The sequence below is a fragment of the Macaca mulatta genome, chromosome 11 (assembly GCF_049350105.2).
Source record: "Macaca mulatta isolate MMU2019108-1 chromosome 11, T2T-MMU8v2.0, whole genome shotgun sequence".
Taxonomy (NCBI): Eukaryota; Metazoa; Chordata; class Mammalia; order Primates; family Cercopithecidae; genus Macaca; species Macaca mulatta.
The window spans coordinates 9,927,899-9,954,020 of NC_133416.1; the positions used below are offsets into that span (position 1 = coordinate 9,927,899).

The 26,122-nt window shown below is 40.3% G+C and overlaps 1 protein-coding gene and 1 long non-coding RNA gene across 6 annotated transcripts in view; one reads left to right on the plus strand and one right to left on the minus strand.

The window, feature by feature from the left end:
* The window catches only part of LOC144332777 (uncharacterized), a 35,973-nt gene extending 31,027 nt beyond the window's left edge, over window positions 1-4,946 (minus strand). The window contains exon 1 of the long non-coding RNA XR_013400880.1: window positions 4,808-4,946. This is a non-coding gene — a long non-coding RNA (uncharacterized LOC144332777). The remainder of the gene's footprint in view (window positions 1-4,807) is intronic.
* A 47-nt stretch (window positions 4,947-4,993) lies between these two features.
* Window positions 4,994-26,122, plus strand: part of STYK1 (serine/threonine/tyrosine kinase 1) — a 56,813-nt gene continuing 35,684 nt past the window's right edge. For 2 of the 5 annotated variants that reach the window (XM_015151003.3, XM_015151005.3), the window contains exon 1: window positions 4,994-5,286. The gene's annotated coding sequence lies outside the window, so the exon portion shown is untranslated. Of the gene's footprint in view, window positions 5,287-7,077; window positions 7,103-26,122 lie in introns of those variants that run through there. The other 3 variants (XM_015151004.3, XM_077953049.1, XM_077953050.1) reach the window with 2 other exon arrangements.

Genomic DNA, 26,122 nt, shown 5'->3' on the forward strand with positions numbered 1-26,122 from the left:
TGCTTATTGAATTAAGTACCAACATTTAGATAATTATTTAGTGGTATCGTAAAAACTCTGTTCTTTTTACCTTTATCAGTGAAGTAGGTGGAAATAATATAAAACGGGTGCTTTTTAAAAAAAATCAAGTATGTAGTTGAAAATATCTCAGTAATATAGCTAGAGAGGGATAATGTCAGAATTTTGATTCAGAATTATTTTTGATGTTTTACCTGAAGGGGACTGAGATGAACAAATAAAGTGTTTAAAAGAGAGATGTACAATCCACCATAGGTTGCACAAGTATAGATTAATAGAAACGTAAGTTATTATTAGCAATATTAGGTAATAATAATATGGCAATTAACCCTTTTGTAGTGCTTTTGATTTTCAAGAAGTACTTTCAGTATTTTTTTTTTTTATTTGAACTTTCAACAACTCTGTGAGTTAGGCTTTTTTGTTTCATTTTACATGTAAACAAATTGGGGGTTAGAGAGGTTAGGTATAAGAAAAAAAATTCTGATAATCAGGTGTTATGAATGGAATAAGCTACTTGGTGGCCAGTCCTCAGCACTGAAGAAGTGTAGACAAAGCTGGATGTCCACCTGCCAGAGATGTTCCATAGCATGCAACAGCTCTAGCAGGCAGGAGTTAGGGGGAGATGAGATTGTGCATGCAATGTTTAGAGGATCATAGAATATGAACCCTGACAAGAACCTGAGGCTAATGTAGTCTAACGTTTCAATTTTACAAGTGAGAAAACTGAGGCCCAGAAAGGTCAACCTGCTCAAGCTGATGCGAGCTCTGGAATCTAGCTGTAGGTCAGTGATCTCTAAACAGTCATTCTCAACCGAACAACTGTATGAGAATCCTGGCGAAAGAAGGAAAACGAGAAGAAAAAAATGAGTGGACCCAAATGGTTGACATCATATCCTTAATTATCACGTTTTTTTAATCCATAGGGAGAACGAATGTTCTTGAGAATAAAAGTAGTTGGCAAGTGGTATACGTTTTTTAAGGACAATAACATTTTTTTTTAGTATTTACAGGAAACAGAGACTACGAAGAGGTGTAAGACATGGACCTTATACTGCACGCTCTTCCAAGCAATGTGTGGTAGGCAGAACAATGGGCCCCCAAAGATGTCCACACCCTAATCCTCAGAACCTGTGATTATGAGGCAGGAGAATAGGGTTTGAAGGCAGGAAACCTAAGGCCGATTGGCTCTGACTCCTAGAACTGAATCAAAAGGAAAACCCCACCTATCCACACCCAAGTAACAAAACGATCAGAGGCTACTTCCTTTGCAACTTCCCGCTCCACCCTTTTCTGCGTTGCAGATGAAAAATGAAAGGACCTCCGATTGGTCCCCTCCTGCAACCAATCAGACTGGTTACAGGCCAAGTCTTCGTGTGTAACTTTGTAACTTCACTTCAGCTTCCGATTGGTCATTTTGCATCACCAATCAGACTGGTTGCTGGCCGCTACTTCATTTACATAGGGTTTAAACCAAGTAACCAACAGGAAACCTCTAGAGAGTATTTAAACCCCAGAAAATTCTGTAACCAGGCTCTTGAGTCACTTGCTCGAATCTGCTCAGTCTGTGGAGTGTAATTTATTTTAATAAATCTGTGATTTACTTTCATTGCTTTGTTTGTGTCTTTTGTCCATTTCTTTGTTCAAAACGCCAAGAACCTGGACACCCTCCACCGGTAACAATTATGCTACCTTTAATGGCAAAAGTGACAATGGAGATGTGACCGAGGTTATGGAGCTTCAGAGAAGAAGATTATCCTGTGGGCCCAATCTACTCATCATGTGAGTCCTTAAAGGTGGAGAAACTTTCTAATCTGTGCTCAGAGAGAGAACAGGACACACAGCAATGGCAGAATGGTCACAGAAACACACACCTGATGTGAGAGGACTCAACCAGCCACTGTTGGCTTTGAAGATGGGGGAAAAAAAAGGCTAGCAACCAAAGAATATGGGAGACTTTTATAAGCTGGGAAAGGCAAGAAAACAAATTCTTCCCAGGAACCTCTAGAAAAGAATACAGCCCTGCTAATACCTTGATTTTAACCCACGTAGAATTATATTAACTTCTGACTTACAGAACTGTAAAATAAAAAATTTATATTGTTTAGGCCACTAAGTTTGTGGTAATGTGTTATGTTAGCAATAGAAAACTAATATATAATGTAAAAAGAAACAACATATACATGGAAGCTTACCAATGATCAATATTCTATAGGGTATACCAACCAGGGTTAAACATGAGGTCATATCAGTAGTAATTTCCCATACTCTGTCACTGCCTTTAGTTGGTTGCAGAACCTCTGGTTTTTCTTAAAAGATCCTTTCCCCAACTGTCCCTGAAGATCTTCAAGATAGTAGAGGACCTCATACATTTTCACAATCCCAAACCCTAGCTGCTACATAGAATCCACTATTTTCCTTGTCTTAGATTTCCTCTGGTGATGTCTACTGTTCTCTAAATGCCTGGGAAGCTCCATTTAGATGCCAGGCATTGCTGCGGTGACTCTACCACTGACTCTGTTTATAGCTTTCGTCAAAGGGATTCTGATCCTCTGTGCCAGTGCAAGCCTTTCAGGTAAGCCTCAGGCCCATGTAGAGCTACCTCCCACTAGTAGCCACTGCTTGCCCTTTTGTGAAAGTTGAGCTGCATTTCCAGATAAGGTTGGAAGAATTCACCTGCCTCGCTTTTGTGTTATATTCCCTTGAAAACAGTTCCAACGCAAAGCTACCTTGCGTACACAAGGTCTCATACAGTTTTATTGTTGCTGTTGTATTTTTCTGTGAAATAACTCTACCAGTTGTACTTAGAGTCCCCTCTCACTAGGACTCTGTTATTTCATAAGGGCTTGGCCAAAGGACATTGAGATGCAGACACAATGCTGAACCCCAAGCTATTCTTGTTAGTGGAAAATACCTTTGTGCTTTGATTTTCTTTTTTCTTATAATGAATGACTTTCCAGGAATTCCTCCATGCCTTCTGTAAATAGATTCCACCCCACTAAACCAATAGATTCCTTCCTCACAATTGCAGAATCATACAAGAGGGAATATACTAAGTAACACGTGGATGGATGGCTTTAACAGCTTAGAGGAGAGCAGGATCTGGCAGTTAGGATTCATGTAGACTAAACTGGAGAAGGAAGAGATCTCCAATGTATATTTCAGTGTGACTTCCCACTACTGTTCAGTACTTAATCTGGACAGAGAGATAATGGGCATTCGACAAATTCCTACGGAATTAATAATGAGGCAGAAATAATGATCTGGTAGAAACACTGGAGCCGAAGCATTGTTGACAATGAGTTGGAGGCTCATAAATTTGAGATGGAGGTAATAATTGAAATTACAAGGGAATGAAAACTTGAAGAGAAAAGAGAAATAATGGATATTCTAACCATCTTATTAATGAGTATAATGTGTGGGACTAGCTATACATATGTACCTCATTGTGTATTTCTGCTGTTTAACTCAGACTATGTGGTACTTAGTTGTTTCCGTGTCTCGGCATTACCATTTCCAGTGTTTTCTCTATCTCGAAATGTTTTTAATGTATAATTTATTTGATTTGCTCAACAAAATTGGAAAGTAAAATTTTGCCTCCCCTTTCTGTACCATATATATATATTTTTAATCCTAGAGGTTATAACCTCTATTACCATAACAGTAACGAGATTTTAAACAAAATTCTGTGCATCAGAATGAGTATCTAGCAACACACTGCAGAAATTTAAAAAATGAGTAAACTACTTTATCTGTCATCAAGGAGCATGCTTGGGGAGGTAGAGTAGAAAATTACATAATATGAAGTTCCAAAGAGTTCATTTGGCTTTGATTTATCACTTATGACATAAAGGATGGAAAGAACAACTAACTGATGAGATGTCTTCCTTTCTCCTTTTGAGGTAAAATTCACATCACATAAAATCAACCATTAGCCATTTAAAAATGAACAGTTCAGTGGCATTAAGTACAATTCATCCTGTTTTTATAAAGCCCTAAAGGAAATGAAAATGCCAATAGAGAAAGCTCTAGAGAATTGCCATATCTCAATCTCTAAATATTCCACATTACATTGCACCCAAGTTCTTTTTGCTCTAATGAATGTCAGTTTGTGTTTCGTATGCGTTCAATGCTGAACAAACTGGTGACATATTCAAGTTTCCTATGACCCATATTTCTTTAATAGAATTTGTATTAGGTGTTCATATCTAACAGAATTCCTTCACCTATCTATTAAGTATTTTCTATTATTTTAGTTTCCATGTGGGCAGGTAACATAACTAATTTGTTCACTGTTTCCCCAGAGGAGAACCCAGGACATAATGGGATACACATACACACACACACACATATACATATACATATATATGTGTGTGTGTGCGTGCTCTCTAAATGAATGATCAATTACTTAATCTTGGGATTTTAATTCCCATTAATTCCTTCTAGGTTCCCCCACGTCTCCGCAGTGATCAGTACTATCTTTTTTTTTTTTTTTTTTCAGACGAAGCCTTGCTCTGTCGCCCAGGCTGCAATGCAGTGGCAGAATCTCGGTTCTATGCAATCTCTGCCTCCTGGGTTCAAACTAGTCTCCTGCTTCAGCCTCCTGAGTAGCTGGGATTATAGGCGTCCACCATCACGCCCGGATAATTTTTGGATTTTTAGTAGAGACGGGGTTTCACCACGTTGGCCAGGCTGGTCTCGATCTCCTGACCACAGGTGATCCACCCGCCTTGGCCTCTCAAAATTCTGGGATTACAGGCGTGAGCCACCACTCCCGGCCTGTCAATATTACCTTGGAACACCCCGGCAAAGCCTTCAGGTGGAGAACGTTCCTGGCGCGGAATAATCCACCTGAATGTGAATCCTGACCATTTTTAGGCGCCAGTGGAGGCCGCTGCTTTGGGGCCGGCCGTGAGGTGGCGCTGTTGCCCTGTATCGTGACTCCGTTTTCACCTGGACTGGAGTCTCCGCGATACCTGGCATCTAGCGATCACTGTAGATCAGCAACAAGTCCAGCTTTTACAGCTTCAGCAGAGGTTTCCTGTGGCTCGCGTGTGGCGAGTCCCGGAAACCCCGGAGCCCGCAGACTTCCCTTCGCGGGAGCCCGCCCGAACTCCATCCTTTGCCGGCAGCCACGCCCCGCAGTGGGAAGGAGGGACTGAAAAGCATTTCCTTGAGGCTGGCACACCTTGCCCTACCCGAGCCAGTCATTATTTCCCCTCTGACTGGGCCGGTCCCACCTGAAACCGGAGTGACCACAGGAGGGACACGGTAGTGAACGGGGCATGGGGGGCGGGCGCGGCGGGGAGGGTAAAGAAGGTGGGAGGGGAATGGCGGCGAGGCAGCTGGGGGTGGACTTTGCAGCTGGGGAGGGAGAAGAAGGGAAGAGGCTGGGAGCGGAACGGTTGTGATCTGCTGTTTGTGTTTATGTGAACAAACAGAAATCACCAAGTGAATTAACCTGTGTTTCTTCGGAACAAGCATCTTGTGGGGTTTGGCTTCTGTGTTTTTATATGGTAAGGGACTAAACCTGCCTCAGCAGATTTGGTGCAGAGAGAAACATGAGAAAACCCAGGAATGGGGGACCTCTGTTTATTCCTGGAGAGGGGGCCATCAGCAGAGGGGGGAGGGAAAGAATGAGCTTACAGGAATTACTTGTCAGAGGACTGCATAGCCTTTCAGACCATGGACTCATTGCTTTCAGCTTCAGCTTCTTCGACTGCAAAGCATAAATACGGGAATTACTTTCCAGGGTTGTTGCGATATTTAAATGAGATATCAATAACCATGATTAAAAAGGGTACAGCGTGATGTGCTATCCCTTGTTGACTGAATCTGTATTTTCTTTCTTTCTTTTTTGGGGGGTGGGGAGAATGGGGGAGGGAGTCTTGCTCTCTCACCCACGCTGGAGTGCAGTGGCACGATCTCGGCTCACTGCAAGCTCCACCTCCCAGGTCCAAGCGATTATCCTGCCTCAGCCTCTCAAGTAGCTGGGATTACAGGCGCCCACCACCACGCCCGGCTAATATTTTTGTATTTTTAGTGGAGACGAGGTTTCACCTCTGTTTTCTTTTTAATGTCTTTTTTCCTCTTTCATTTTTCTCTATCAACCCCTCATCCCCGCTTTGTCTCCCTTCTTTCTTTCTTTCATTTATGCGATTGTTGCTTCCTTCTGTAATGAGTCCTCTCCACATTGGAGTTTCTTATACCTATGAGACCACACTTCCTTCCCACTGGGTGGGAAGTAGTTGTGGCAATAAAGGAGTCGAGTTACTATAATGTGCAGCACAGCTCAACTGAAATACACCTGGAAACGGAACTCTGTGCTGTCTACCCGTTTTTTCCCCCTCAGTATACCGCAGTCTCCATTGACAGCTAGCTAGGCGGCAGCTAGGTCTTTCAATGAGACATCATGAAGTATTTGCTTCAATGAAAATCATACGCGTTTTCTTTCAGTGCCTGCATTACTGTATGAGTTTGCTAGGGCTGCTGTAACAAGGTACTACAAACTGCATGGCTTTTGGCACCAGGTACCAGGGACTGATTTTGTGGAAGACAATTTTTTCATAGATGCGGATGAGGTTGGTGGGAGATGGTTTCAGAATGAAACTGTTCCATCTCACATCATCAGGCATTAGATTCTCATAAAGAGTTCACAACCTATATCCCTCACATGAACTGTTCACAATAGGGTTCACGCTCCTATGAGAATCTAATGCTTGCGGGGATGGTAGCTCACATCTGTAACCCCACCACTTTGGGAGGAGGTGGTGGGTGGATCGCCCTGAGCTCAGGAGTTTGAGACCAGCCTGGGCAACTTGGTGAAACCCGTCTCCACCAAAAATACAAGAGGAAGAGAAAGAAAGAAAATCTAGTGTCCTGGCTTATCTGACAGGAGGAGGAGCTCAGGAGGTAATGACAGCAGTGGGGAGTGGCTGTAAATACAGATGAAGCTTTGCTGGCTCACCTGCCTCTCACTTCCTGCTGTGCACCCCTGACCGGTCTGCACCCCGGGTGTTGGTGACCTCTGGCTTAAACAACGAAATGATTGTCTCACAGTTCAGGAGGCTAGCTGTCCAAAGCTAAGGTATTATGAGGGCTGCATCTATTCCAGGCCTCTTTCTTTTGCTTGTAGATGGCTGTCTTCATGTTTATGTGGTATTCTCCCTGTATATATCGGTCTCTGAATTTCCCCCCCCCGCCCCCTTTTTTTTGAGACGGAGTCTTGCTCTGTCGCCCAGACTGGAGTGCAGTGGCGTGATCTCAGCTCACTGTAAGCTCCACCTCCTGGGTTCACACCATTCTCCTGCGTCAGCCTCCTGAGTAGCTGGGACTATAGGCGCTCGCCACCACGCCCGGCTAATTTTTTTTTTTTTGTATTTTTGGTAGAGATGGGGTTTCACTGTGTTAGCCAGGATGGTCTTGATCTCCTGACCTCGTGATCCGCCCGCCTCGGCCTCCCAAAGTGCTGGGATTACAGGTGTGAGCCACCGTGCCCTGCCCCTGAATTTCCCCTTTTTATAAGGACACTAGTCTTATTGGATTAGGGTACATCCTAATTACCTCATTTTAATTGATTATCTCTGCACTATCATCTCCCAATAAAGTTACATTATGAGTTCTGAAGGTTAGAATGTCAGCATATTAATTTTGGGAGGGTGTATAGTTCAACCCATTAACAACTAAAGTCTTTAATCATGCACAAGTTAGTTGAGCATTGCATCTATTTCGGTTGTCTCTGGCAGAAACTAATTCCCACCTTTCCCAAACCCTCACAACCAGTCCCAACCAACATGTGCTCCGAAGTTCTGCCAGGAGTTATGTGATTCTGCAGCTCTGTTTTCTTTTAACCTGAGTTTATACATTTCCTGTTGCCACTGTAACAGATTACCACAAAGGTGGTGGCCTAACCCAACATAAAGTTTTATTTTACAGTTCTGGAGGTCAGAAGTAAAAATGGATGGGTAGGTCTCCAGATAGATGGTTCCTTTTGGAGGTTCTAAGGGAGAATCAATTTCCTTGCCTCCTCCAGTCTCTAGAGGCTGCTTACAATCCTTGGCTCATGGCCCCTTCCTCCATCTTCAAAACCAGGAATGGCTGGTCGAGTGTTTCTCATGTCTTTTCATGCTGACGCTCACACTTTTGCCTTTCTCACACTTAAGGATTCTTGTAACTGCACTGAACTCACTGAGTATTCCAGGGTAATCTTTTTATTTTAAGGTCAGTTGATTCATTCCATCTGTAACCTTAATTCCCCTTCGCTATTTCAACACTACTAAAAATCAGCATATTCATAGGTTCTGGAGATTAGGACATGGACATCTTTGGGAAGCCATTATTCTGCCTACCATACCTGAGCTTTCCCAACTGGGTATTCTTTATTTTTATTATATGTATATTTAAAATTTATGTTTAATTTTAAAAAATTAAAAATTATATATATAATTTATCATATACATGTTGTTTTGAAATATGTGTATATTGTGGAATGGTTAAATTAAGTTAATTAACATAGTATTATTTCACATATTTTTGTGGTAAGAACACTTAATATCTACTCTCTTAGCAATTTTCGAGAATACAATACATAGTTATTAACTATAGCCACCATGTTGTACAGTAGATCTCTTGACCTTATTCCTCCTTGTTAGGAAGAATCCTTTCATATCCTCTGACATCTTTCCAACCCCTCTAAATCCCCCAACCTCTGGTAACCACCTTTCTATTCTCTACTTTTATGAGTTCAACTTTTTTAGATTCTACATATAAGTGAGATCATGGGATATTTTTCTTTCCGTGCCTAGTTTATTTCACTTAACATAATGTCTCCTGGGTTCATCCATGTTGTCAATTTCCATTTTTCAAAAGGCTGAATAATATTTAATTGTGTTTGTACTATATGTATTTATACTTTATTCATTTATCCATTGATGGACATTTACATTGATTCCATCTCTTGGCTATTGTGAACAATGCTGCAATAAACATGGCAGGCAGACAGCAGTATGTCTGAAATCAGACACGCTGATTTCATTTTCTTGCTATCTATACACAGAAGGCAAAACACTGAGCCTTCAGAATAAAAGTAAGATAATATACTCAATAAAGAACGCCATATACAAAAGTCAAACCACTATTGGATGTATACCCAATAGTGGGATTGCTGGATCATACAGTAGTTTACTTTTAATTTTTTGAGGAACTTTCCTACTGTTTTCCCTAATGGTTGTACTAATTTACATTCCCATCAACAGTGTGCAAGCGTTCTCCTTTCCCTATATCCTCTCCAACACTTATTTTTCATTTTTTTGATAATAGCCATTCTAACAGGTATGAGGTAATAGCTCATTGTAGTTTTAACTTGCATTTTCCCTGATGATCAGTGATGTTGAACATTTTTTCACGTATGTGTTGGTCATTTGTGTGTCTTCTTTTGAGAAATGTCTATTCAGGTCCTTTGTTCATTTTTAATACAGTTATTTGTTTTCCCCCTATTGTTTTTGTTCCCTATGTATTTTGGATACTAATCACTTACCAGACATGAATCACTTCTCAGATATTTCTCCCATTCCATGGGTTATCTCTTCACTCTGTTGATTTTTTCCTTGGTTGTGCAGACATTTTTTAGTTTGATGTAACCCCCTTTGTCTATTTTTGCTTTTGTTGCCTGTGCTTTTGGGTTTATGTCCAAAAAAACCTCGCCTATCCTAATATGATGTGGAGCTTTTCTCTATGTTCTCTTCTAGTACTTTTAGTGTCAGATCTTACATTTAAGTCTTTAATCCGTTTTGAGTTGATTTTTGTATATGGTGTTCTTTATTGAGTATATTATCTTATTTTTATTCTGAAGGCTCGATGTTTTGCCTGCTGTTTATAGATAGCAAAGAACTTTAAATATTTTATCTGAAGAAAAACAACCTGCTTAATTATGGAACAAAAAATGTGTCCCTATTGAGCAGAAACCTGGGTACCATGGACTTGCTATATATACTGTTAAAAACTACTCCCCATTCCCCCTTGTACTTTTAGTATTGTAGTTTAATTCTTTATGCCTCATTAGTTTCTATAGGTTATTTTTCTATAAAAATTTCTTGCAGAGCCAATGCTATTTTCATAGATGAATTAGCTACTTATTTATTCAACAATCATATGAATTCCGATATATGCCAGACACTGCTCTTGGTGCTAGGGATACAGCAGTGAACAAAATAGCTGGCCCCTAAATTTTTATTCTCATGAAGGTTTCATGCTTTTTCTTCTTACTTTGCCACTTCATTTTTGTCCTCCCTACCAGCCCAGGCTCAGCCAGTCTCCAGTTCTCCAACATGCTTTCTGAATTTAGATGTAGCTACTGTTCTGTGCCTACTTCTGGCCTGTGCTAATGAGGGACCTAAAGAAGCTGACTGTGCTCTCCAGCAAATTACAGTCTTGTTGGGAAGAAACAGATAATAATAGGCAAACTGATTAAGTACTGAATAAGTAGGTTGGGTATTAGCATATCATGTCTTGGCATAGTTTCTAACTGGAGAAAGTGAAAGTAGAAGGGAATGAATATGCACAAAGGTAAAGAAGCTAATTATGGCCGGCCAGGCGCAGTGGCTCACACCTGTAATCCCAGCACTTTGGGAGGCTGAGGAGGGCGGATCACCTGAGGTCAGGAGTTTGAGAGCAGCTTTGCCAACATAGTGAAACCCCATCTCTACTAAATATACAAAAAAAAAAAAAAAAATTAGCCAGGCATGGTGGCAGCTGCCTGTAATCCCAGCTACGCGGGAGGCTGAGGCAGGAGATTAGCTTGAACCTGGGAGGTGGAGGTTGCAGTAAGCCAAGATCGTGCCACTGCACCCCAGCCTAGGCAACAAGAGTGAAACTCTGTCAAAAAAAGAAAAAAAAAAAAAAAAAAAAGCAGCAGCAGCGGCGGCGGCAACTAATGACACAGACATCAGTGTAGAGTGGACAGAGTCCTCTCTCGGTCCAGGGGACCTGAAATCTGTTTTAAGCTCTGTCTTTGTGAGCAAACAACAAGGCACCTACCTCAGGGGTCCTTAGTTGTTTGATTATTATTTTTATTCCTTTTAAAAATGAAGGGTAGAGGTTGACTGGGAAATTGCTGGAGATTCTTCCAGGTTTAAAAAAAAAAAAGAAGTCTTTTATTTTTGAACTTTGCACAATTTCTTTGAGATTTCTAACCAGAATAATAATAAGCGAGTTTAGAGTTCAGAGGATATAGTAACCTCTGGATAGGGAAAGGATAATGGGGATGGAGTAAGGGGTTTCTATCCATCCGTTGGCTTATGACCTCATTTCCTGCAGAACCCTCCTCAGCCCAGGTGGCCTTCTTCACTAGCTTTTCCTACCTATACCTTCTGCTGAATTGGGCAGTTAGAGTTCAGCCCTATCATATTGTGAATACTACCTCCTAAGGGTGAGTCTTCAGGAAGCACGAACATTTCCTGATGCTCACTCTTTCCTTAGCCCCCAGCAGTCTAGGTCGTATCCAAGCTTCTGAGTATTATGCACTTCCCTGAAAGCCATCTCAATCAGTTTTCTCATATTTCTCTTTCACAATAACCCTTCTTGGCATAGTGACAACAAGGAGTATCGACAGTTAATTTGTTTTGTTTTGTTTTTTGAGACGGAGTCTCACTCTGTTGCCCAGGCTGGAGTGCAGGGGGATGATCACAGCTTGTTGCAGCCTTGACCTCTCAGGCTCAAGTGATCCTCCCATCTCAACCTCCCCAGTGTCTGGGACTATAGGCGTGTGCCACCATGTCCAGCTAATTTTTGTATTTTTTTTTTTTTTTTTAAGGGACAGGGTCTTGCTGAAGACCCTGGCTAACTAGGCTGGCCTGGAACTCCTGGCCTCAAGTGATCCTCATGCCTTAATCTTCCAAAATGCTGGGATTACAGAAGTGAGCCGTGGAGGCCAGCTGACCGCTAATTCTTAACAGTTGCCATGGTCAGAGCAAATTGAAGGTAGTGTTTTAACTTTTATGACCCAAAATTTATACTTTTATGCTTTAAATTCCTGGCCAAAATAAAAAATGAAAAGGAAACCTGCTTTAGTTTTTTTCCTCTGTAGCTGTTAACCTTTTATAACCTCAATAACTAGCCGCATCTTTATACATTTAAGTGTATTTTCAAAAATTGTTAGATAACAATATATAGAAATATGATAGTTTTAGAATATTGATCTAAATTAAAAGTATTATATGTATATAATTCTAGGCTAAGTTAGAATTCTAGTAAGGACAGAGTAGTGGATGCCAAAGGTTTAAGGGAAAAGAATGTATTTCAAACTATACATTGTGGTTATAGAAAAATCTCAGTAATACACATGTGTATTAGTCCTTTCTCACACTGCTATAAATTATCCAAGACTGGGTAATTTATAAAGAAAAGAGATTTAATTGACTCATAGTTCCTCATGGCTGGGGAGGCCTCCGGAAACTTATAACCATGGCAGAAGAGGAAGCAGGCACGTCTTACATAGTGGCAGGCGAGAGAAAGCGTGTGAAGGCAGCAAAGGGGGAAGAGCCCCTTATAAAATCATCAGATCTCGTGAGAACTTATGCGCTGTCACGAGAACAGCATGGAGGAAACCACTCCCATGATCAAATCACCCCCCACCGGGTCCCTCCCTGGACATGGGGGAATTATGGGGATTACAATTTGAGGTAAGATCTGGGTGAAGACATAGAGCCAAACCATATCAACATGTAATATCCACATATGAAGTCAGATGCCTTTCTGGAAAAAGCCTTGAAATGATTGATTTTAGTTGCACACTCAGACATTGAATGATTTAACCAGATGTACTGTGTTGTGGGAGATGAATGCAGGGTTTGTGTTGGACAACTTTAGGAGACAGGATTATTTTATATTCATATTATGCTACCAAATAAGTGGTGAAAAATACTTGCCAAAGGTGCTAATTTGATGTTTAGAGAAGTTGATCTCAAGTACTTTTTTTTTCTGACAATAGTCAGCTATCAGGACCAATTGTATGTCAAGTCACCCCTAGTTTGTGTCAGTGAAAAAAGGCTTAGAATCAACTTCTCCAAAGTCTCTGTTAAGCCAGATCAGGCTGGCTTCGCCTAGACAGGAAAAGCTCCTGGTTGACCCTCACCTACAAAAATTAGCTGGACATGGTGGTGGACGCCTGTAGTCCCAGCTACTGAGGAGGTTAAGATGGGAGGATCACTTGAGCCAGAGAGGTGAAGGCTGCAGCTCTTTGACACCTCTTCATCCTGGGCCCAAATTTAGTACCACTTCCGGCCAGTTAGACGCTATAACAGCAAGAAAGAACTTGTTTTAGTAGTAGAATTAACAGGTTTGGCTTATGGTTCAAGGAAGGAGGAGAGAGGAAACTGGAATGCTGAAAATTGATCCTGACCTCCTTGTGGTCAGATTTATTCTATAAGACTTATTCTCCAATTCCACAAATCCAGCCCATCTGATGTGAAATCACATGGCTTCCCTGACTCCTGCTTCTGTGGTCTTTCCTCACAGGGCTCAAGGCCTGACTCCTTTAAATTTCCTTGGCGCTGATATCTTAGTATAAGTCAGAGCGAGTTCTGGCTAAGGAAGAAAAAAGAAGCAGAGTATTAATTAGAATATTCTTAAAGCCCCATCAATGAAAACACAACTGAGATATAAATATTGTAGCCTTCATGTATCTGGTAGAGATTGGCAGAGGCTAGTCCGGATACATGTGCATCCCAAAGACCCAGAAGAAACGGTGAAAGTGTATGCACATTGTGAATTGCAAGGGCCAGGGTCTTCTTCCTCATTCTCATCCCTACAAAACTCAACTGAAAAAAAATAGATGGAATATCCAGTCAGTCGTATGAAGGGTGGGAAATTGTAGTGGGAAGAGCACCAGATGGAGATGCCAACACACAATGCTTAGGTGCTAATTAACTATTGGGAGGTATCTGAACTCTGTGCCTTAGTTCCCCCACCAGTATATTTGGAAGTTAGGTTTTTGTTGTTGCTTTCAAAGCACCCTTCTTATTGTACACACAGGGCATTCTGTGGCATTTGTGAAGCATGTGCTGTATTTCATAGTGTATTTGTCAAAGAGATCAAGAAATAGACAACAGAGTTGCTGTTCTTATGTTTTTTGTTTCTGTAACAGGGAGGTGTGATTATAGTGGTACAGAAGGTATGGGATGGTCACCTCATTTACAGTGTGTGAACGGCATGGCTTTCTGACACTGAGAGTTGAACCTGCTGTGTTTGCATTCTTTCTTGGAGCCCAGGCGGTTCCCATAACCCCAAGTGACCTTGAGTTCACTCTCTGTCTCTTTTCCTCACCCATGTTTCATACTTAGAGACAGTCTAATTATGGATTCATGATTGGAAGGTCCCACATCTGATTAGATCTCTGATTCATTTTCTGACTTATGCAAGTCACCTTTTCATTTAAACTTAGTTTCCACATGCAATATGAAGTTGGCAAAATATCCACAAATTATTGTGAAATGGTTTTCTTTTACAAAAATGGGGATAATTTTGAAAAATATTCCAGTTTTGCAGCATTAGAAAAAAAGAAATGTAGGTAAACCAAATGTGATTTAAAACTACAATTATAATCTCCCCTTCCACACCAAAATCATTTTTTCTAAGTCTCCTTTTTTGGGGGGCTGACATTAAAATGAACTATTCTTAATTCGTTAAGTTAACATTTACTAGGAAATAGAATCAGGCTCACTTGAACTAAGGTCATAAAAGTGTGACCTTAGGATATCTACAAACAGACGGACAACAAAAATTTGACAGTATCAACAAGACATAACTAGTGACAGGTTGTGGGTTTATAAATATTCAGATAGTGTGTGAGATAGATTGCTCACAAAAAGAAGTTCATTGATCCTTGACATAGAACTCTCTGTCCTGTGCTAGATGTACTAGCATTTTTACACCTGAGTTTAGGGTTTAGCGGAGATATTGGGGGCTGCATCTTTCTGGGCTTTTACTTAAATCTCAATCAGACATATTTTTGGTGCCTAGGGAGCGGTGGTCTCTGTAGGAGGATGGATAAATAGAAGTATTTATGTTAATAGGAAGTTAGGGATGCAGATTCTTTGGACACACTCTCTCGTCCCTGCAATTTATGACAACCTGAGAAATTTAGATCATCCCCTGTGGGCTGTCAGGGGAAAATAAGCTGGGTTGTGACATCAAGACAACTGTAGAATGTAGTGCCCTATAGTCTGTCTACTTATCCCAGGTATGAGAAGGATCAATAGTGGCATTGTATTACACCATGCTACTTCACATAGAATGTGTTTCTGGCCAGTCTCTGGGAGGCATTTGTCGCCCAACCTGTCCTAGAACAGATTCTTCCAGACACAGAACATTCTGTGGTCTCACCAAATCACACACAAATTCTGGTTTAACCTTTAGAGGCCATGGAACTATAAAGTTTATTATCAACAAATGTTACATTAACACCAAAAACTACAAAATATCCCAAATATCCTTGAAAGAAGCTAAAGAAGACCTAAATGGATGGAAAGACATATTGTTTTCTTCAATGGGATGACTTAATACTGTTAAGATAGTGATACTCCCCAAACTGATCTACATACTCAACATAATCGCTATCAAAATTCCAGCCGTTTTTGTTTTTGTTTTTTTTCCGAAATGGTCAAAGTGATTCTAAAATTTATGAGAACACAAGGGACTCAGAATAGCCAAAACAGTCTTGAAAAAGAACAAAGTTGGAGGAATCACACAATGAATTTTTTTTTTTTTTTTGAGAGGGAGTCTCGCTCTGTCACCCAGGCTGGAGTGCAGTGGCCCGATCTCAGCTCACTGCAAGCTCCGCCTCCCGGGTTCACGCCATTCTCCTGCTTCAGCCTCGCGAGTAGCTGGGACTACAGGCGCCCACCACTGTGCCCGGCTCATTCTGTATTTTTAGTAGAGATGGGGTTTCACTGTGGTCTGGATTTCCTAACCTCGTGATCCGCCCGCCTCGGCCTCCCAAAATGCTGGGATTACAGGGGTGAGCCACGGCGCCCAGCCACACTTAATGATATTAAAACTTATGACAAATCTACCGTAATCAAGACTGCGTGGGCTGTGTGCTGTGGCACGCGCCAGTAATCCCACCTACTTGTGAGGCTGAGGCAGAGGGAATCCCTTGAGTCCAGAGCTTGAGGCTGCAATGAGCTCTGATCACACCATTGCACTCCAGCCTGGGGGACAAAGGGAGACATTTTCTCTAATAATAATAAGGCTGAAAAAGACTATCTTTAATAATAACAAAGAGCAGAAAACGGGTGTTTTAAACAAATTGTGCTGGGACAACTGGATATTCACATGCAAAAGAATGAAGTTGGACCTTGACCTCTAATTCAAAATGAACCAAAGGCCTGAAGGTAAGAACTAAAACTCTGAAATTATTAGGAAAAACGTAAGTGTAAATCTTTGTGATATTGGTTGGGCAATGATTTCTTAAACACACATCAAAAGCACTAGCAATCAAACACAAAATTGTCAAAATTAGAAGCTATTATGCTTCAAAGGACATCATCAAAAGTGAAAAGACAACATAACAGCATGGAAGAAAATATTGCATACGATATATCTAATAAGGGTTTAGTTTCTGGAATATATACTGGGTACTTATACAATAAAAAGACAAATTGCCCAACCAAAAAAAATGGTAAAAGAGTTGAATGTACATTTCTTCAAAGAAGATATACAAATGGCCAATGAGCATATGAGAAGATGCTCAGCATCAAAATGCAAATCAAAACCACAATGAGATATCATTTCACACCAACTAGTTGGGCTACAGTAAAAAAGACAAAAAGCAAGAAGTGTTTGTTAAGGATGTGGAGACACTGGACTCCTTATAAATTACTGGTGGGAGTATAAAGTGATGCAGTCACTTTAAAAGACAGTTGTCAGTTGCTCAAAATTTAAACATAGAGTTACCATGTCAGCAATTTCACTCCTACATATATACCAAAGAAAAATGTAAACATGTCCACACAGAAACTTGTATGTGAATGTCCACAGCGGCGTTTTATATAAATGTGGAAAAGTGAAAACTATCCAAATGCCCACCCACTGATAAATGGCTAAACAAAATCTCTGTGTATATCCATACAATGCAGTATTATTTAACCTCAAAAAGGAATGAAGTACTCTTTCATGCTACAACATGGATCATCCTTGAAAACATTTGCAAGTAAAAGAAGCCAGCCAGTTACAAAAGTCCACATACTGTATGAGTCGATTTATATGAAATGTCCTGAATAGGCAAATCCATAAAGACAGAAAATAATTCATGAATCCCTGGGGCTGGGGAAGGGAGCAGTAGGGTATGACTGCTATTGGGTAGGAGTTTCTTTCTAGGGTAATGGAAATATTCTAAAATAAGATATTGGTGATGGTTGCATACTTTTGTGACTCTAATAAAACCACTAAATTGCACACGTTAAAAAGGTAAATTTTATGGTATATGAATTATATCTCAATTTAAAAAACAAGTAATATTAAAGGTAATTCTAATTTTACAAAAAATACTAGTTTTTGAGAATTTACTGGACGGACAAACAGTATAGGACAGATTTTAAGAACATGGACTCTAAAGCCAAATGATCTGGGTTGGAATCCATCTTCACTGCTTACTAGCTGTGTGGTCTGGAGTAACTTACTTAACCTCTCTGTGCCCCAGTTTCTTCATCTGGTAGAATTAAATGACTAAATATTTGTGAAGTGCTTGGAAGAGTGCCTAACACACGACTACCACAGTATAAATGTTTGCTGTTATAACCGTGTGCAATAAACTGTACTAGGTAATAGTGGGAATCAAAACCAGTATCGAGGAAGTTTGTGTAAAACACAAATGTCAGTTAAGGAAGAGCAGAGCAGGGTGGATTCCGAAGCAGATTGCTTCACTCCGTTTATTGGCTGGACTCTGCTTCATGGCGATGTGTGAAAAGAGTCTGGGTTTTGTCCAAGAGGAAGAGGCGATGATATGGATCGAGAATATAACATCTAAATTTTGCCTTCTTACTTGGGTCCTGGGAAAAGGTCCAAAAATATGTTAGAGGAGACAGATGGGGACTAGCAAGGAATGGTTAACGATACTTAATATATACTGGTTGTTTAATGTAAGTAAAAATTAGGCAAAAATTTTCCAAGATTTTCCTCTGGAATTTTGGTCATAAACTCATGATGTTTCTCCTCCTGATTTGAAGATTACTTTTTTCTTGAGACAGTTTTAGTATTTCATTTCAAAAAGTAAAGGTCAGACTGTTACCGGAAAGGGGTTCCAATCCAGATCCCAACAGAGGGTTCTTGGACTTCGCTCAAGAAAAAATTCGGGGCGAGTCCATAGAGTAAAGTGAAAGTAAGTTTACTAAGAAAGTAAAAGAATAAAGAAATGCTCTCCATAGGCAGAGCAGTGGTGTGGGCTACTTGACTGAGTATACTTATAGTTATTTCTTGATTATATGCTAAACAAGCGGTGGACTGTTCATGAGTTTTCTGGGAAAGGGATTGGCAAATCCCAGAACTGAGGGTTCCCCCATTTTTAGACCATATGGGGTAACTTCCTGATGTTGCCATGGCATTTGTAAACTGTCTTGACACTGGTGGGAGTGTCTCTTAGCATGCTAATACATTATAATTAGTGTATAATAAGCAATGAGGACCACCAGAGGTCACTTTTGTGGCCATCTTGGTTTAGGTGGGTTTTGGCTGGCTTCTTTACCACATTCTGTTTTATCAGGAAGGTCATTGTGACCTGTATCTTGGGCTGACCTCCCATTTCACTCTATAACTAAGAATGCCTGAACTCCTGGGAATGCAGCCCAGTAGGTCTCAGCCTCATTTTACCCCGTCCCTATTCAAGATGGAGCTGCTCTGGTTCAAATGCCTCTAACATATTTCTCTCCTCTCCTTTACAAAGGGACCCTTAATCCTAAGGGTTGTAGAGGGATGAAGATCCATCTTCTGTAACTTCTTCAGGCTGAATAGTGGCAATGATATTGCTGCCTAACTATCAGTGTCTTTTGTATTCAGGGTAGAGAGAAGCTTGGTCAGAAAGCATCAATATGCAGATGGCCATTCATAACTCTTGATTTCCCACAAAAGATAATATCTGGAATATTAATAAGTGTTCAATTTAAGAAAACATTCAGTAAGCTTATACTGCATTCCTACACAAAGGGTGCAAAAGCAATATATTCCACAGGAGTAGAGCAAAATAAACAAAATTATCCTAAGTAAACTAACAAGGCTTTTTGTGAAGTGGGCAACTGTTGGAACCAAGATGATATGGGGTCACTAACTGATTCCAGTACTTGCCCAGAATTAGAATACTAATCCAGATTTTTATATTACCCATCCATCTTGTTTCTTCTGAGCTGCAGTTAGAGATCACTGGTTGATTCACAGGAATAGGCAGGGTCAGTCTAAATTGCAGAAAAAAACTAAAAACTGATGGGACTAGAATCTAACAACAGGTGTACCATAGTTCTTGAAACATAATTTTTCTATCTCCTCATTTTGACTAAAGACAAATCATAATAGAACTGATTTGTTTGCAAAAGTAAGCTTTAGTGTTATACTTGGCCTGATTATTTGTATGAAGTTCAGCAAGAATAATTATTTTTCACATAGGTTCTTTTTAAATTATCTCTGATGAAACTTTATTCCATCAGGAATTTCAGTTAAGAGTTTTTAAAAACTCCTTGAGCTCAGCCATGGTTTTGTACCATAAAATACCTATGAGTTGGATAAATTCCCCTCCTCTTGAGGTCCCAAGATAACTTGGGGCTCCTGGGCCCATCAGAAAATGACATTCTTCACTTACCAGAGGTCAGGAACCCTGTACAGGGACTGCATAGACAAGGTATGAGGCCAGTTTTCCCAAGGAGCTTTTATTGGCTGTGTAAGTCAAGTTTAATTCCTTAAAGGAAAGCACGCTATTCTAGTCAAAGACTTGGTAATAAAAAGTTTATCCAATTGTGTCCTGTTGCAAAAGAAAGCATTCTTTTTCACTTATGCAAGTAACTATATTGCCGTAAGTTAAGCATACTCACAAGTAGTTTCCAAATTCTGGAGAAATCAGAGAGAAATATGCTCTAAAATTTTCTTTACAGGAGTATTGCCACAAGCTATAGAAAACCCAAAAATTTTCTTCACTCTGAAAAACAAAGCAAAGAATTAGCAATATTTTAAGCAAAAAGTCACAAAATGATTATTTCAGTCATTCCTTGTTAGTTCAATCCATGCAGTTAACTCCTGTTCTGTTTGATATTCATGAACATTTCAGCTCTCCATGAGAATCATGAAAGTTTTCTCCTCTATCCTAATGTCACAATCTCCAAAGTTATCAGAAACCTGCATTCAAGAGCACCTGTCAAAGTCCTATTGCTGATTATAAGGCACCATTAAAACAGGATCAAAACAAGACAACAGTTGTCTGTGAATGACAAAAAGTCTTAGGGCAGTCACAGTCAGACATGATTGACAAGGAAATGTGGTTACCTCTATGGCACACAATAATATTATGTAACAATTATAATTATTAACAATACACTAAGTCATATTAGAATTATAGGAGCTTCCCATAATTTTGGAACACATAACTAAGAACGTATTTATTCAAATATAGCCCAAAGAAAGGCAAACATAATTTTATATTTTATAATGCTTCCTGTATGATTTCTATAGATTTCTATACCACATTAAGCCAAATATGGCTCTTCTGGACTTTAGGGGACCTAATATGAAAAGATTAATTAGGTCAGAAAAAGACATAATTTATCATTTGATTTTGGAAAGTTTGTCAAATATCGAAGGTTTAAGCACTTGATATTACAAACATAGAATCTCAGGTCACCATAAGTCATTCATTTAGCCAAAATGATAACTCAAAAATTGTAAAAAGACAAAAAACTTTACTCATTAATACAGGGAAGACAGCTTTCCACACAATGTCTCTTTTCCTTCCTGTCTTTTTCTTATAGTTTAGTCAAAAGGCAAACAGAATTTCATTTTTAAAAATATTACACAAAAATGTTATTCAAGAGAGAAAGCCAGATTTTACCCTTTGCATTAGTGTACTGTTAATGTCAATCCTAATTCTTAATAAAACCTTATAGACAAATCTATTCAATCTTAAGCAGTTAGACCAAAAGGTAAGATTCCCATAAGCCTTTTTAAACTCTACAAATTTTTGTTAAGGAGCAGATCAGTGCTCTAAGAACACCCTGTTGTGCTTTTATTCCAATGTTCAATTTACAGAAAAACTGAATAAGACCCCTTTAACTTTAGCCAGTATGTTCACACAGAATTTCCTTCACAAGATTAATTTTTCACAGATCTTCCACAATTTGCTCAGACTTTCAGGATAAAGAATACTTACAACCCCTTAGCCTTCTAAACTAGGCTAAAAAAAATTCACATTCCCATGCCTTCTTATAATCTTTTACCAAAAACACATTTCACTTTCCTTACACACCTTGCATGTTAAAACTGTTTTTCCAGTAGTCTCGATTATATGTTACAATGTTAACTCTTTTTTTTTTTTTTTTTTGAGACGGAGTCTCGCTCTGTAGCCCAGGCTGGAGTGCAGTGGCCGGATCTCAGCTCACTGCAAGCTCCGCCTCCTGGGTTCACGCCATTCTCCAGCCTCAGCCTCCCGAGTAGCTGGGACTACAGGCGCTGCCACCTCGCCCGGCTATTTTTTGTATTTCTTAGTAGAGACGGGGTTTCACCGTGTTAGCCAGGATGGTCTCGATCTCCTGACCTCGTGATCCGCCCGTCTTGGCCTCCCAAAGTGCTGGGATTACAGGCTTGAGCCACTGCGCCCGGCCTACAATGTTAACTCTTAGCAACTTTTATTTTTGGTGAAAAACCTGGTAAGTAAGTGATTTTAATTAGGTACTAGGTGTGAAGCTTAGGACACCAGACAGAAGTACAAGATAAGATCTTTCCAGCATAGCCAGGGGGCATGGCGAATTCTACATATCCCCAGGACTTATCTAGAATCTAATGTCTCTAAAGCAGGTATACCAAACAATTTTCAGAAGTCAAATAAGCAGTTTATGACCTTAAAGCATTTAGTAAATCTAATATCTTATTTGCCTAATTTAGACCAAATGTCGAAATTCGGAAGACATTTTTATTTTACCAATAATCTTTAAAACTGTCTTTATTTCCCAAAGCTTACTAAAGTTGCATGAACTAAAAAGCCTTACAGTTTTTATTTTTCTGACAAAATATTTGATTTAAGTGCTTATTATTTTTAAACCAATTAATCAGAGCTCTTTCATATATAAACATTACACATACAACACATATGAATACACAACAGACAGAAGATCCAATAGTTGTAAGATTTTTCATTTGCCAATTTTTAAGTTTCTTAATTGAATTACTGGCTTCAGGGAGGAGCCCTTTGAGGAACAGGACCAGGAAAGCATGTAATTTCAAGAGCCTAATAGGCAGGCATAGCTGGAAGGCAAAACAGATTTAAAAAAATTAAAGGTCCCATTTTTATACCAGATGTTGAATCCCCAAAAAGAGGAAATAAGTCCACATCCTTTGGGACTCTTATCTCTCAGTGTGGCAATGGGGACACTTCCATATCTTCCAGGTGGCCAAGAGTATGCTTCTCTGATCCAAACATGCAAAGAGCCGAGTATCCTTCCTCCATAACTTCCATTAGCCATCCCTAAAAGTATGTTTCCTAGTTATTACCAACCAAAGCTCTCTCATAATGAGAAGTAATTTCTGATACCCACAAAAGTCAAAACCATCAGATAACACAATACAAAATGAAACACAGCATTAGATTTTGAGAAGGATTTATTTATCCCCTTTCAATTCCAGTGGTTTCATAAGGAAAACAGAAGCTTTTTTCCAAAACAGGATCTGTGGCAACTCCTCTGCTTTTCCCAAGGACTCCCAGGCTGTTAGAAATTATTTTAGATCACCTCATGTGTATCAAGAGTGGCAAGAAGACAAAATGGAGAAAAACAATTGTATTCATACATTTTTTTTTCTTTTTTCTTTTTTTTTTTTTTTTTGAGACAGAGTTGCCCAGGCTGGTGTGCAGTGACATGATCTTGGCTCACTGCAAGTTCCACCTCCCAGGTTCACACCATTCTCCTGCCCCAGCCTCCCGAGTAGCTGGGACTATAGGTGCCCACCACCTCGCCCAGCTAATTTTTTGTATTCTTAGTGGAGACGGGGTTTCACCATGTTAGCCAGATGGTCTGTATCTCCTGACCTCATGATCCGCCCTCCTTGGCCTCCCAAAGTGCTGGGATTACGGACGTGAGCCACTGCGCCCAGCCCTGTATTCATCCATTTTCACCCTGCTGATAAAGACAAACCTGAGACTAGACGATTTACAAAAGAAGAGCTTTAATGGACTTACAATTCCACATGGCTGGGGAGGCCTCACAATCATGGTGGAAGGCAAGGAGGAGGAGCAAGCCATGTCTCACATGGGCGGCAGGCAGACAGAGAACCTGTGCAGGGAAACTCCTACTTTTAAAACTCTCAGGTCTCACAAGACTTATTCAGTATCACAAGAACAGCATAGCAAAGAACCGCCCCCATAATTCAGTTATCCCCCACTGTGTCCCTCCCACAACACATAGGAATTATGGGAGCTACAAAAGGAGATTTGGGTGGGGCCATAGCCAAACCCTATCAACAATTTAGTCAACTGAGAAGAAAATTTTTTTTTTTCCTCAGAGAAATAAGATCCAAGAAGAGAAAAATTATAAAGACCTTTTAAATATACATATAGCTCATATATCTGCTTTTAATTAAAGCTGACTTTTAACCATAACACTTTAAAAATCCTCTTAAATCTCTTATTACCTGACTTTAGCCAGGCCAAACAATCCATTTTTCTGGCTTTTAAACTCTACCAAAAGTAACCTCCCAGATGAAACCGGTAAGCCTTCACTAAGGTTATGACTTAATCACAAGTGTACCAGTATTTTAAAAGAGATGATTAGCAGTTTTTACAAGACTTAGAGTCTACAAGGTAGCTTGGAGAAAGGAAGATTCAAGAAGGGAAGATAGAAGTTGTTCATGGAGGGGAATAAAATCAACAAATGGCAAAGATCACACAAATATCAACCAGAAAGTACTAATTCCCTAACCAGAAATTGAACCCTGAACCAGGGATGCCATTGTGAAAAGACAAAGCCTTAACTACTAAGCTACAGCATTGGCAGGTTTCCATTGCCTTCCCAGAAACGGCCTAGAGCAGGCAGTTTTGAGCTAATGAAGGCTTTTAACTGCTGAAAACAATTTTTAGAGCTAACTATGTCATAAACTCCAAAATTGCTGTCCTCTGGATGGCAGAGACTAAGAGAAAGTACTGCCACGTGGTTACAAAGTCAAGCTCCCAAGGAAGTAAAACAAGATGAGGGAGAAACCCTATCCAGCTTATGGAGTCCTAAGCCTGTGTTCTATCCCAAGGTACCTCCCCTTTATGACAGAATAACACAGAAAGACAAATTCAAAGCACAAAATACACCAGATTCGCTACAGCGTTAAGACTAGCCTCGTGAATCCTTTTACTCATTAATCAAAACGTTGCAAGAGATGGTGATTTCTACCATTCCTGCAACTGGTTTGTACAGACAGAGGAACAGGAAGGGATAAAAGTGTTGCCTACGGTGGGGTGGGGAAGCCAAGGAGCTCAGGGAGACTAGAGAAAGACCCAGGTGGCCACTTGTCAGTAGTGGAGGATGTTTCCTAGCAGTCCCATCAGCTGTCAAGTTTCCCCCTTTGGGGAGAAAAAAGATCCCCATGTCTGGTGATCCTGTACATGCCTAATCCTGTCACCCAAAGCTGTCAGCAAAGAGTGCAAGGCAGATTAATCCAAAGAGAATAGCAGTTAACATCCCATAGTGTCAAATCCACTTTTAACTAAGAAGGACTTTGCTGAGAGGGGCCTCTAACCCCTAAATCTTCGGACGGACTCTAACCTTTCTAAATTGGGCCTCAAACTCAAGTTGCGTTAAGCATCCTTGCCTTTTATTAGGAGGGACCTTAACCCTCTCTGTCTTAGGAGATACTCTCCTAAGTTCGACCTCTAACCTAATCTGATCCTTTGGCTGGGCAAAACATATCCCGCACCTTACCTAAAGTTGGCCAATTGGCAGTGCTGTAGTCTTGCCTGGGCAAAACATATCCCACCCCTTACCTAAAGTTGGCCAATTGGCAGTGCTGTAGTCTACTTCCTTTGGGTCCATAGAATTTTCCTCAGTATAGTCCCTTCATGGTTTCCAGGAAGATGTTACTGGAAAGGGGTCCCAACCCAGACCCCAAGAGAGGGTTCTTGGACATTGCTCAAGGAATAATTCAGAGTGAGTCCATAAAGTGAAAGCACGTTTACTAAGAAAGTAAAGGAATAAAGGAATGGCTACTCCATAGGCAGAGGAGCAGTGTGGGCTACTTTACTGAGTAGACTTACAGTTATTTCTTGATTATATGCTAAACAAAGGTGGATTATTCATGAGTTTTCTGGGAAAGGGTTGGGAAGTGAAGTTTCCACCCCTTTTTAGACCATATAGGGTAACTTACAGATGTTGCTGTGGCATTTGTAAACTGTCATGCCACTGATGGGCATGTCTCTTAGCATGCTAATGCATTATAATTAGTGTATAATGAGCAGTGAGGATGACCAGCGGTCACTTTTGTGGCCATCTTGGTGGAGGTGGGTTTTGGCTGGCTTCTTTACTGCATTCTGTTTTATCAGCAAGGCCATTGTGACTTGCATCTTGTTGACCTCCTGTTTCATCCTATAACTAAGAATGCCTAACCTCCTGGGAATGCAACCCAGTAGGTCTCAGCCTTGTTTTACCCAGCCCCTATTCAAAATGGAGCTGCTCTGGTTCAAATGCCTCCAACAAGACCAATCTTTTTTTTTTTTTTTTTTTTTGAGACGGAGTCTCACGCTGTTGCCCAGGCTGGAGTGCAGTGGCGCGATCTCGGCTCACTGCAAGCTCCGCCTCCTGGGTTCACGCCATTCTCCTGCCTCAGCCTCCTGAGTAGCTAGGACTACAGGCGCCCGCCACCGCGCCCAGCTAATTTTTTGTATTTT